The sequence below is a fragment of the Tupaia chinensis genome, unplaced genomic scaffold, assembly GCF_000334495.1.
Source record: "Tupaia chinensis unplaced genomic scaffold, TupChi_1.0 Scaffold140338_1, whole genome shotgun sequence".
Classification (NCBI taxonomy): Eukaryota; Metazoa; Chordata; class Mammalia; order Scandentia; family Tupaiidae; genus Tupaia; species Tupaia belangeri.
The window spans coordinates 116,651-130,269 of NW_006200215.1; the positions used below are offsets into that span (position 1 = coordinate 116,651).

The 13,619-nt window shown below is 38.3% G+C and overlaps 2 pseudogenes; both read right to left on the minus strand.

Annotated features, from left to right (window-relative positions):
- LOC102492515 (heat shock cognate 71 kDa protein-like) overlaps nt 1–3,728 on the minus strand; it is a 36,333-nt pseudogene extending 32,605 nt beyond the window's left edge.
- An 8,766-nt stretch (nt 3,729–12,494) lies between these two features.
- LOC102493349 (tubulin epsilon and delta complex protein 2 pseudogene) overlaps nt 12,495–13,619 on the minus strand; it is a 2,864-nt pseudogene continuing 1,739 nt past the window's right edge.

Below are 13,619 nucleotides of genomic sequence, written 5' to 3' on the forward strand. Positions count from 1 at the left end.
GACGTAGAGAGAGACAAAGACGGAGACAGAGACAGTAGGCTTTAAAGTCTTCCTGCCATGCGAGTTTGTGGGCTGGAGGCTGAATTATCTGGAAAATCTTCATTTCTCCTATTCCCCTGTTATCACTAGTTCTCAGGAGTCATGAAGGGGTCTTCTCTGGTGCCAATTTTAAATAGTTTTATTTAAGACATTGCATTTTACCCTTATAATGCAGTGCTTTTAAAATGCAATGTTGATCAGAAGACACCTTCATGTCCCATGAGAACTAGTTATTTCAGAGGAGTAGGAAAAATGAAGATTTTCCACTGATAATTCAGCCTCCAGCCCACAAACTCACATGGAGAGGCAAGGGAGCAGGCCATCAGAAGACACCTTCATGGCTCTTGAGAAGTAATGATTTCAGGGGAATAGGAGAAATGAAGATTTTCCACTGATAATTCAGCCTGCAGCCCACAAACTCACATGGTAGGAAGACTTTCAAGCCTCCTGTCTCTTTGTCTCTCTGTAACTCTGTCTCTGTCTTCTCATTTTTTTGTAATTTTTCCTTTTTAAAAATTTTTAAGGCATAGCAGTTTCTGGGCCTTCAGCCCTGCCTTTACCTTTATCTTGTTAATAATCCCCTCTCCTCCTCTCAACCGAGGAGAGGCAAGGGAGCAGGCTATAAGACACCTTCATGGCTCTTGAGAATTAGTGATTTCGGGAAAATACATTTTCTAATTTTTGCTTTTTTTAAAAAAGATAACATATTTTAAAAATTTGTTTCTTCTCTTTTTCTCTGTTTCTTGGCTGTTTTTGTTGGTCTTGTTTCTGTTTTTCTGTTTACTATTTTGCACACTCCCGGACGCTCAGATTGAACTTCAAGTTTTAAAACTATTTTTCTTTTAATTAAAAAACATTAAAAATACCTATTTGATGACTACAGTAAGCTATATAGCCCTAGACAGGTGCTAGTTTATAGTATGTCCATTCTACTCACTGTGGTTTATGCCTAAAGTCAGACTTGTGTTCATAGATATGTATATATCAGCTGTGCTTGGTATTGAAAATACTTAGATTAATTAAGATATTTAGGGAAACAATAAAATGTGGATGCAAAAAGGCACAGAAAGCAACTATAGATACCAGACACAGCGTGGGAGGAGTGTGGGAGATGGCAGAAGGTGAGAGATAGTTAATCAAGGATGGGAAACAAGGCAAACTATACAGGAAACAAGAAATGGAAAATTATTTGTTGACAATAACACATATGTTGATGTGCTTAATTGAGCCAATGTACAGTGTATTCTGGATGGAAAAATCTTATTTTGTATGCTGTAATGATGTACAGTGAATGAATGTAAATAAATAAATTAAAAAAGAAAACAAAAACAAAAACAGAAAATAATAAAGTGTAATGTTATTTTTCCCTGTGCACATGTTCTATATTCAAGTATTGAGAATGCCAAGTAATTCAATACAGCAGCTAAACTTTAAGATTGCCAAATAATTTGCTACAAATTTGAGTTCTTCCATGTTTTACTGCATGGAACAATGCTACTTAATCTATATAATGTGAGCATAATCAACCTCTTTAATTGTGGGTCCTGAAGAACTACCACCAGTTGGAGGAGTTTTTCCACCAAGAAAGCCCCCAGGTATGCTCCTAGGTTCTCCCCCTGGCATGTCTCCCACAGTCTGAAACAGCTTGGTGATGATGGGGTTACAGATGATCTCTAGCTTTTTTCGCTAATGCTCAAACTCTTCTTTCTTTGCAGTCTGTTTTTTTGTTTTGTTTTGTTTTGTTTTGTTTTGAGAGAGTTTTGCTATAGGGTACATGTGCTCACTGGAGAGAAATAGAAACAGAGACAGAAAGCAAGAAATCACCTTCCAGGGGGATGATCATGCTCCAATCCTTTCTCCATTCTTCTTTCAGGGTTTTGGGCATACACATGTGTCCATCATGTTTTAAGCGGTCAGGTTTGTGGGAGTCCAGCAACATAGTCCAAAGTCTATGCCATCTGCTGGTTCCTGCAGTCTGGTTCTTATCAAGCCAGCTGATGATTTTGTTACCTTTGTCAAGAATATTCTGTTTGTCATCATTTATCTTACCTTGAAGTTTCTCATCTTCAACAGATGATTCCATGTTGAATGCATTAAGATTCAAGTGCATTCTTGGATGACACCTTATTCCTCTGCTTCTGATCGTCAATGTCTCAATGTCTCCCTTGCTCAAATAACACTTATAATTAGTAATTTTAAACTTGTTCTCTTTTCCTGTACTCTTATCCACAGCAAAGACATTGAGGATACCATTGGGTTCAATATAAAAAATGACTTTAATCTGAGGAGCACCACAGGGTGCAGGAGGTATGCCTATGAGTTCAAACTTGCCAAGCAGGATATTATCTTTGGTCATGGCACTTTACCTTCATAAACCTGAATGAGCACATTATGCTGGTTGTCAGAGTAAGTAGTGAAGGTCTGTGTCTGCTGCTATGAATGGTGGATTATACTTGATGAGAATGGTCATGAATTCAGCAGAAGTTTCAGTGCAAGGGAAAGCGGAATGACATTCAAGATCAGCAAATCCAAATCCTGAACATTTTTAGATTTGTCTCCTGATAAGATGGCTGCCTGAACAGTTGCATCATAAGCAACGGCCTTATCAGGGTTAATGCTCTTATTCAGTTTCTTTCCATTGAAGAAGTTTTGTAGCAGTTTCTTAATTTTGCGGATATGGGTAGAGCCACCTTCCAGGACAATACCATGTATCTGTGACTTGTCTAGAATGGCATATCAAAAGGACTTCTCTACGGGGTCCAGGTGCCATGGAACAGGTCTCATTTGATTCTTCAAATTGGGCATAGGTAATGGAATTATAGAAGTTGATTCCCTCATAGAGGGAATTGATTTCAATATTGGCCTAAGTCCTGGAGGAGTAAGTATGCTTAGCATGTTCACAAGCAGTATGAAGATGTTGGACAGCACTCTTGTTCTCACTGATATCTTTCTTATGCTTGCACTTAAACTCAGTGATGAAATGGTTGACCATGCAATTGTCAAAGTCTTCTCTGCTTAAGTGTAAATTTGACCACGAAAATGTTAGCCTCAATATCAGGATGGAAACATCAAAAGTGCTACCTCCCCAGTCAAAGATCAGCACGTTTCTTTTAGCTTCATCCTTTTTGTCTGAACCATAGGCATTAGCAGCAGCAGTTGACTCATTGGTAATCCTAAACACATTGAGACCAGCATTGGTTCCAGCATGTTTGGTAGCCTAATGCTGAGAGTCATGAAAATAACCTAGCACAGTAACCACAGCATTGGTAAAAGTTTTCCCAAGGTAGGCTTCTGCGATTTCCTTCATCTTGGTCAGAACCATAGATGATACATCCTCTGGGTAGAAAATTTTTGTCTTCCCTTTGTATTTTACTTGCTCCTTGGGCCTACCTGTATCATTCAACACCATGAGGAACTATTGCTTCATATCATACTACACAACAGCATCATCAAATTTATGTCCAATCAGATGCTTGGCATCAGAAACTGTGTTGGTGGTGTTCACTGCAGTCTAATTTTTTGCAGCATCACTGATCAATCATTCAGTATCGGTAAAGGCAACATATCTTGGGTGCTTCAGTTCCCCTGACCATTGGCAATTATCTCTATTTTTCTGTGCTGGAAGACACTCATGCAAGAGTAGGTGTTATTAGGATCAATGCCAACTCCAGGTCCCTCAGACATGGTTGTTTCTGTATAGACCCGGCTTGGCTAATGAAGCTCACACACCAACCTCTGCAGCTGCCACTACTATCAATGAGACCCTACATAAAATTTTACTTTTTCTTTTCCTATTTGAGTTACTTTTATTTCACTACCTTGTCTGATTCCATTGCCTAGAACTCCCAGTAGAATGTTAAAAAGCAGTGGAGAAAGTGGGCAGCCTTGCCTTGTTCTAATTTTTAGTGGAAAAGCATTGAGCTTTATCCCATTATGATGTTAGCTATGGGTTTATCATAAATGACTTTTTATTGTGTTGAGAAATGTTCCTTCCTTGCTAATTCTCCTGAGTCTTAATCATGAAGGGATATTGTATTTTTAAAAATAATTATTTAACTTTATTTATTTACTTATTTATTTATTTTTACTTTTGACCAGAGAGGGACAGAGTGTGTGTGTGTGTGGGAGAGAGAGAGAAAGTGAGAAAGCAAGCCACTAGATTCAGACTCGAACCGCAGTCAGCCATGTCAGAGTCCTGTGCTCTTAACCACCATACCACCTACAAGCCCCAAAGGATGCTATATGTTATCAAATGCTTTTTCTGCATCAATTAATATGATTATATGGTTTTTATCTTTCCTTTTGTTAATGTAATGTATTACATTTATTGTTTTGTGAATGTTGAACCATACTCCCATCCTTGGAATAAAGCCTACTTGGTCATGAAATTTAATCTTTTTTTTTTAAGATTATTTATTTAATTTTATTTATTCATTTATTTTATTTTAATTTGATCAGAGATACACAGACAGAGAGAGAGAGAGAGAGAAATAAGGAAAGCAATAAAGCAAGCCACCAGGTCCAGGATTTGAACCATGGTTAGCCATGTGGGAGTGTCCAGTGCCTTAATCATCACACCGCCTGCTGGTCTCGGTATTTAATCTTTTTAATGTGTTGTTGGATACAATTTGCTGGTATCTTGTTGAGAATTTTTGCACATACATTAATCAGGGATATTGGTCTGAAGTTTTCCTTATTTGTTATTTCTTGTCTGGTTTTGGAATTAGGATGATGGAGACTTCATAGAAAAATTTGAAAGGGTTTCTTTCTTTTGAATCATTAGAAATAATTTGAGGAGAATTGGGATAAGTTTTTATTTAAAAGTTTTGTAGAATTTAGAAGTAAATCCATTGGGACCTGAGCTTTTCTTTGTTGGGAGACTACTGCTGATTCAATCTCACTGCTTGTTATGGGTCTATTCATACTTTACATTTCTCCCTGGTTCAATCCTGAAGTTAAACATGTCTATATATTTTCCCATTTAATCTAGGTTTCCTTGTTTGCTGGCACATAATCACTCATAGTGTTCTCTGATGATATTTTGTATTCCTATTATGTCTATTGTAATAATGCCTGTTTCCTTGTTGATGTGATCTATCTGATTCCTTTGACTTTTGTTCATCTTTTCAAAGAAGCAGCTTTTGGTTTAATTTATTTTCTGCCTAGTTCTTTTTTTAAATTTTTTTGAGAGGTTTTTGCTATAAGGTGCATGCATTCACCAGAAAAACAGAGAGACAGAAAGCGAGAAATCATTCCCCAGGGGAGATGACCACACAGCAATCCCTTCTCCTCCACTCTCCTCTCAGGATCTTGGGCATGCATGCACATGCACCCAGTGTGAGTTTAAGCCACTGGGTCCGGGACTTGAAACATGGTCAACTACATAAGAGTCAGCGACATAGACATTATGTCAATCTGCTGGTCCCTGTATAGTTCTTTTATTTTCTATTTCATTTATTTTTGCATGAAATTTTATTATTTCTTTTCTCTTGGAGTGTGTGTGTGTGTTTGTGTGTGTGTGTGGTGGTGGTGGTGTTTTTCCAGTTCCCATAGTTTATAAACACTTGTTTCTTTCATTATCATTGGTTTATATGAACCTTTTGATTTCAGTCTTCATTTCTCCTGTAATAGTAAAGTCATTAATGAGTAGGTCGTTTCCACGTGTTTGCATATTTTCAAGGGCTCTTTCTGTAATTGATTTCATGTATATTGTGGTTAGAAAAAGATGTTGGGTTTAGTTTCTATACATTTGAATTTGTGAAGTCTTGTTTTGTGCCCTATCATGTGGTTAATCTTCAAAATTGTTCTGTATTGGGGCGAGAAAACTATTATTTTGTGGTTGTTTGGTGAAATATTTGGTAGATGTCTGTCAAGTTCATTTCATGTATGGTATCATTTAAATCTATTAACTCTTTATTTTTTGTCTAGATGATCTGTCCATAGGAGACAGTGGGGTGTTGAGATTCTCAAGGATTATTTTGTTTCTGTTCATCTCTCTCTTGAGATTAGTTTCTCTTTGATGTATTTGGGTGCTCCAATGTCGGATGCAAAGAAATTTAAAAGTATTATATCTTCTTGGTGAACAAGTCCTTTTAGTACTATATAATGTCCTTTGTCTCTTCTTAAATCTTGCATTTTAAAGTCTATTTTGTCTGATCTCAGTGCCACAACTCCAGCCTTTTTTCTTTCTCTTTCTTTCTTTCTTTCTTTCTTTTTCTTTCTTTCTTTCTTTCTTTCTTTCTTTCTTTCTTTCTTTCTTTCTTTCTTTCTTTCTTTCTTTCTTTCTTTCTTCCTTTCTTCCTTTCTTCCTTTCTTTTTCTTTTTCTTTTTTAGTTACTATTTGCATGAGATATCTTTTTCCAGCCCTTTCCTTTTTGTCTATGTACATCCTTATCAGTGAGATGTGTTTCTTGTAAGCAGCATATATATGGCTTCTGTTTTTGTATTCATTAAGCCAGTCTGTGTCTTTTTTTTTTCTGAGAGGTTTTTGCTATAGGGTGTGTGTGCTCGCCAGAAAGAGAAAGACTCTCTAGCCAGAAAGCGAGAAATCACCCCTCAGGGAGATGGCCACGCTGCAATCCCTTCTCCTCCATTCTCCTTTCGGGATCTTGGGCATACATGTACATGCACCCAGCGTGAGTTTAAGCCACTGGGTCTGGGACTTGAACAGCGGTCAACTACATGGGAGTCCAGCGACATAGCTATTACACCAATTGCTGGTCCCTAGTCTGTGTCTTTTAGTAGGACAGTTTAATCCACTAACATTCAACATTAGTACTGATAATTGAGGACTTAGCCGTGTCATTTTTTTAGCCATTTTCTCAGTTGTTTTTTTGTTATCTTATTTCTGTTTTCCTATCTTTTGTTTTCCTGATACAATATTTCTCTCAGTACTTCTTGTAGAGCTGGTCTAGTTTCGGTGAATTCTTTTGGATTTTGTTTATCTGAGAATACTTTCATGTGCTCTTCCCATTTGAAGCATAGTCTTGGTGGATCCAGTATTTTTGGTTAAAATTGTTTTTTTTTTTTAATGTTTTGAATACACCTTCCCATTCTTTCCTTGCCTGCATTATTTCAATTGAGAGGTCTAGTGTTAGCCTAATGAGATAATCTTTATAAATAGTTTGCTGATCTTACCTTGCCATTTTTAGAATAATTGTCTTTGATTTTTACATATCTGGCTCTGATGTTCCAGGGGAGGACCTTTTTTATGTTGATCCTATTTGGAGTCCTTTTTATTTATTGGGTTTGAATTTTTCCATGTTTCTCTATATTTGAAAATTTTCAGATAGTATTTCATAGAAGAGATTTTCCATTCCTTTAGCAGCTTTTTCACCCTCTGAAATACTCATGACACACTTATTTGGGTGCTTCATGGTGTCTAGAATTTTCTGCATGTTTTCCTCATTTTTTTCTGGTTTGTTTGTTTATTTATTTATTTTGGTGGCTTGATCTATTTTGGAGACTTTGTCTTCAAGGTCAGAATTTTTTTTGCATGGTCCAATCTGTTGTTCATGCTTTCTATAAAGATTATAATTTCTTGTATTGTATTCTTAATTCCCAGAAGTTCTCTTTGATTCACTTTTATAGTATATATTTATTTACAGAATTCTTGTTTCATGTTCTAAAATGATTTTCTCATTTCCTGGAACTGTTTTTTATTGTGCCTCATTGAGTTTTGTCAGTATGAATGTTCAGAATTCTTCGTCTAACATTTCTGTGTATTTACTTGTGCTGTTCATTGTTGATGAGGGGCTACTGTGTTCACCTGTGGGAGAGTTACCCCCTTGTATTTTTTTTTCATGTTTCTTGAAGATCTGCACTGGTTTTTAGTCATATGATTCAGTATTCACTTTTTCCTATTTATTTGGGTAGATTATGTAGTATTGAAAGAGGGAGTTTCACCCTTAGTTCTCAGGTGTGTTCTTATTGGAGGGCTTTTTACCCTAGATCAGAGCAGTTAAAGGTAACTTCATGTGCTTGGCTCCTCTACCAAACTTTCATCTCTTGATGAGGTGGGAGCATGCTAATAAGATATAACTTAGTGAAGAGGATCAAGTTGCATGCTGCACACAGCATAGTACACAAGTTGGAGTGCCACAAGTTTCAAAGATAACTGCTCAATGTGGGGGTGCACTCGTGAGATGAGACCTGCTGAAACCTTACTCAACCTTCTCCTGATGGGTGCATTGAGCCCAGGTAGCATGGCGTGCCTGACAGACAGAGTTCTACAAGTCCCAAAGTTATTCTCAGAGTCTTAGTTTGCACTCACAAGAGGAGGCCTTCCAAGATCAGGCCCAAGTCTTTAGATGGGTATACCGAGTCCTGGCCACTAGAGCGCTGGGCGATGAAATGCCATAAGTTCATGATGTATAATCTTTTTTTTGTAAGTTGTTGGATACGGTTTGCTAGTATCTTGTTGAGAATCTTTGCATCTATATTCATCAGAGATATTGGTCTATAGTTTTCCTTCCTTGTCATATCCTGATCTGTTTTGAGGATAAGGGTGATAGAGGCTTCATAGAATGAATTTGGGAGAGATTCACCCTTTTGGATCTTTAGAAATAACTTGAGCAGAATGGGGGTTAACTTCTTTGAAAGTTTTATAGAACTCAGAGCTGAGGCCATTAGGGCCAGGACTTTTCTTTATTGGAAGACTATTTATAACTGATTCAATCTCCTGGCTTGTTATGGGCCTATTTAGACTTTCTATATCCTCCTGGCTCAATCTTGGTAGATTATACGTGTCCAGGAATTTGTCCATCTCATCCAGATTGTCTTGTTTCTTGGCATATAGTTGTTCATAATATCCTCTAATTATGTTCTGTATTTCTGCTCTGTCTGTTATTATATTTCCTGCTTCATTGCAGATTTGATTAACCCTGGATGCTGAGAGAGCACTCTATTTTCTTATTTGTTTTTTACATTCAATCACTATACATCTTTACAACATACACAATGAACTTTCTCAGCATGAATACACAGTATATTAGTCCAAAGAAATTATAAAATTATCATCCACAAATAATTTTCCATTTTTCTGTTCATTAAATATATTTTTGCTTTTTATTCCTCTTGATTCCCTCTCATCTACCACATAAAGTTTTTTTCTTTAAATTTTTACTGTAATTTATAATTTACATATAAACATCACACATTTTTGTAGGGTACAGAATGGTATATAGTTTGTAATAAAAAAAATTGAAGATATAAACATATTAACCACCTTCAATTTTTTTTATGTCTCCTCATGGAAAATTAAACCATGTACAGCTCAACAAGTACTCTCACAGTATTCATATGATACTAGATAGGGTTAGCATAGACTCTATAGATTCTTATTTGATGGTGTCAGCAATACTCAAAAATTAACATATAGCTGTTAATAGAAATCCTCGTCTCCAGCAGGGACTTCACCTTCACTGAAGAAAGTGGTTAAACTTAATATGAGATGCTTGCTAAAAATATGGAATTATTTTTTCTAGGTAATACCCAGAATATTAGTACTTATTCATTTCTCATCATTTCTTTTAATAGATACCTTATTCCTGGGAAGGTATCAAACTTCTAACTATCCTCAGCCCTCCCTGCCATATCACATCCATCGCTGTGACTGGTAGAATTTGTCTCTCTCTGGTGCTAAATATGATGAGATTTTAAAAAGTTTATAAAAAATGGAATTTACATATGAGTTCATTTTCATGCAAAAATCAAAATCCATACATTATTTTCTCTTCATATGCATTTTCAATAAACTTTTTGAAAACTCTTCCATCAAAGTACAAGAGATAATGGTGGGTTCTTGATCCAGTTTATCCTCCTTCATTTCTTAATCCAACATATAGTTAATATCAGAATAAAACCTTAACCATGATTTTTTGCTTCATTCTTAGAGTCAAAAAAAAAAATGGTATCCTACATCAAAGTGTCTTCAAGAGTGGGACAGGTAACACCATTGTGCAAAGTTCCTAAAGGTTGACAATAGTAAGCAGTGAATGGAAGAGTGTATACTCTGGCCAAAGTTATTTAAATAAAAATTTAAATTCTGGGCCAACACATCTGAAAGCCATTACTGGCCTTATAGTAGGAGAATCTCAAAAATAGGAGGGTCTTTCTCAGGATAGATGTCACCTGCAACTGATATATCCCAATAGACCAGACTTGACTAATTGCAGACACCCATTTTTTTTGTTTGTTTTTCAACTTGTTCAAAGCCATCAACAATTAAATCGAATCTCAAAGAATCACCAGAACAAGCAAAAGCTGGACTGTAATTGTTATCACTTCAATACCCAATTTGGTTTCAGTCTTTTTATAGTGCTATCACCCTACTTCAACTCACCTCATCTCCTATACATCATATAAAGTTATGCTTTATCCTGGTTCTTCTTCCCAAAGGTGTTACGTGAGCTAAGTCAGTGGTTGGAATATTTACCTCTAATAACCATATTTACATCAAAGATGAAAAAAGGAATAGTAGCTAAAAACTTTTTAGTATATTACTAGTATAATAAAAATAATTTTTCTGGTTGGTTCATGTTCACCATATTATCCTTGATACATGGTATAGTTTGAGTCAAAACATACTACTCTCAATTCTGAATTTGTTGGTACATTATACCATTTACTTTAAAAAGCTCTATCAATATAGACAATTCTTAAAATAAAATGTTCATTTTACTGTTTTTACTCCCATCCCCATTTTTAGAAAACCACAAACATAGTTTTAGGAAATATACTATAAAGAACCCAATCCATATTAGCATCTTCAACAACAGTCTCATTATTGGGTTCTCTTTCAATTGCGGCAACTGGATTTCTGCCCAACATCGGGAATTCCTGTATGCTATATGCTTGCCTAAGCTAGCTATCAACACAAATCTTCCTTCTAGACAGGGACTTCACTGGTACAGAAGAGAATAGCCAATCTTATTCCTGAGAGGTATAGTAATAAATTGAGTTATCTTAAAATTTCAAATGTTAATTATCTGAATCTGTCAATTCTATAAGCCCCTCTTGGGATCCTAAAATACAGTAATGATTACTTTGCCTTCAAACTACAGAAAATCCAAACCCTTTTATGCCATACCAGGCACTTCACCCCCACAGATGTCCCCATTGAAATAATCTCCTTCAATGTATGCAATTAGAAATGTGCAATACAAAAAAATTAAATTTAGAAACAAAATGCAAAACAAAAAAAATAGAAATTTTCAAAACAGTCCCCTCTAAATGGGAATCCTTAAGCACTTTTTTTTTTCAAATAAAATATCTCTCAGATGTTGCTGATACCATGTTTCTGGAGCAGTGACATGGTCAGATGATCTGAATTGCTTTTTCTCACGTTTTATGGAGCACAAAGTCTTGACCCATCAATGTCAGCACCACTGTCTTGGAAGCATGCTCTGAGGACTTTCTGTTGAAATACCATAGATAGTTGTTACTCAGTATTCATCATTTATCACTGTGCTCTCCTGCTTAACCTTCTCCTTGTAGTGATTAGGAGATTGTGTACCCCTGAGACCAGCTCCTCATTCCCCAGTAATACTGAAAAAGGAGCAGAGAGAAGCAGTCACCTTCCACTCAAGACCCACCCCACTTAGGGGGTGGGTTCAGAGCTACTTTTTGCCCATTTAAACCAGCCCCCTCATTCCTGCAGCCCCATGAGACCATTCCCCCAACAAGTAATATATTACAGTCTAGCTCTCCCTTTATATCTACCAGTCTTTCTTTTATGTATTTTGGTGCTCCCATGTTGGGTGTATATTTATAAGTGTTTTATCTTCTTAGTGAATTAGACCTTTTAGTACTACATGGTAGCTTTCTTTGTCTCCTTTTACAGCTTTCATCTTTTTTTTTTCTTCCAGACAAATACACTTGATATATTCTTGACAAATAAAACCACAAAACAATAAAAAACACCAATTAATCCTCTTTCCTCCACCAATTTGATTTGCATATAAATTTTCTAAAGTAGTTTTAATAGTTTTGCCCCCTGGGTTTCTTTGCTTAAGCATGATTTTTTGAGATAGACTTTGGTGTTTTCTTTCATGTGTACGTGTGTGTGTGTGATTTTAGAATAGGGCTAGCTGTGTCATGACTCTGTCTATCTCCTGAGCGGCTGGGACTCCGGACCTAAGCAGCTTCTAGTTCTAAAGCCAGAGAAAATGGACAGAGCCAGGAGAGCCTCCCCACAGGCCTCCAGGCTCCTTGAGCTTCAGGAAGACCAAAGGCCTGACCAGCAGGGTTAGCCTGGCCCCACCTCACCTCAGAAACCCAGCATCCCCAGAGAGGTAGAGGCATCTCTAGGCCCTAATCCCCAATCCAGGGTTCATCTAACTGACTAGGGAGAGGAACACGCTGCCTGAAAGGCTCCAGAGTTCTGCACCTGGGAGCAGGGGCTCAGTGGCCGAGGAAGACTCAGTCACAGGACCATGAGGAAACACTTGCCTTCTTCACAGAGCAGGTTGTGCATGACCCGGCAGAGCACCAGCCAGGGTGGCCAGAGGCAGAAGTTCAGCCATCAGCACCTTTTACAGGTGGAGCTGCTGTCCCAGCATGGCCACCCTCAGGTCACCAGGGTCTCCAGCTCCAGGGTTCTGGAATAGAGGAGCAGCCAGGGGCTCCAAGAGGGTTTCACTCTGCCTTCACAGGGCAATGAGGCCCAAGGGGGCCTCTCCTCAGGACATGGACTCCACAGCAGTTGCTGCATGGCTGCACACAGTTCCTGCAGCCAGTGGAGACAGCATGCATCAAGGGCCTGCAGACTCCTGCGAGGTGATTAGGCAGTGGTACTCCTGCATCCAGTCAGCCAGGGCTGCTGAGAACTCCTCAGTCATGTGCAGCCTCAGCTGTGAGCAGGCCCTCTACAAGCACTGTGTCTCCTCCTCTACCTCCACAGCACTAAGCCTGGAGCTGGGCTGGCCTGAAGCTGTCTGTATTTTCTGGAGGAACTGGCTTCTGGCATCTGCAGCATCTGTGCAGTCACTTGTCTGTTCAGAGTCCAGCTGAGTCCGCAGGCGAGAGTTCTGGGAAGCCACCTGGCTGAAGGCCACAGTCTCCTTCTCCTGAAATGTGAAGGTTTCTGGGACCTGAGTAGCAGCTGATTGGTCAACCTGTTATTTCCTGAGACCTGGACCCAGCCTAGCAGCTTGAGCTCCTATCTCCTCACGAGTCCCCTTCCCCGCTGACAGAAGCTTGCTTTCAGGGTGGACTTCGGCAGGCAGCGTGGTCTGGTGAATGCCTTTGGTGGGTCTTGGCTCTGATGCACAGCCGTCAGCCTGGTCTGAGGCCAGAGTGGGACTGAGGCTGTGCTGGACCCACGTCTTAGGCTAGAAGCTGCATGTCTTTCTCCAGCCTTAGAAATGCCTTTCTAACTCACGCCAGGCATGTGTGCGTGCATGCCCAAGATCCTGAGAGGAGAAGGGAGGAGAAGGGATTGTGGCGTGGCCATCCCCCCCGGGGGGTGATTTCTTGCTTTCTGTCTCTGTTTCTCTCTGTCTGTCTGGCAAGCACACGCACCCTGTAGCAAAAACCTCTGAAAAAAAAAAAAAAAAAAAAAAAAAAAAAAAAAAAAAAAA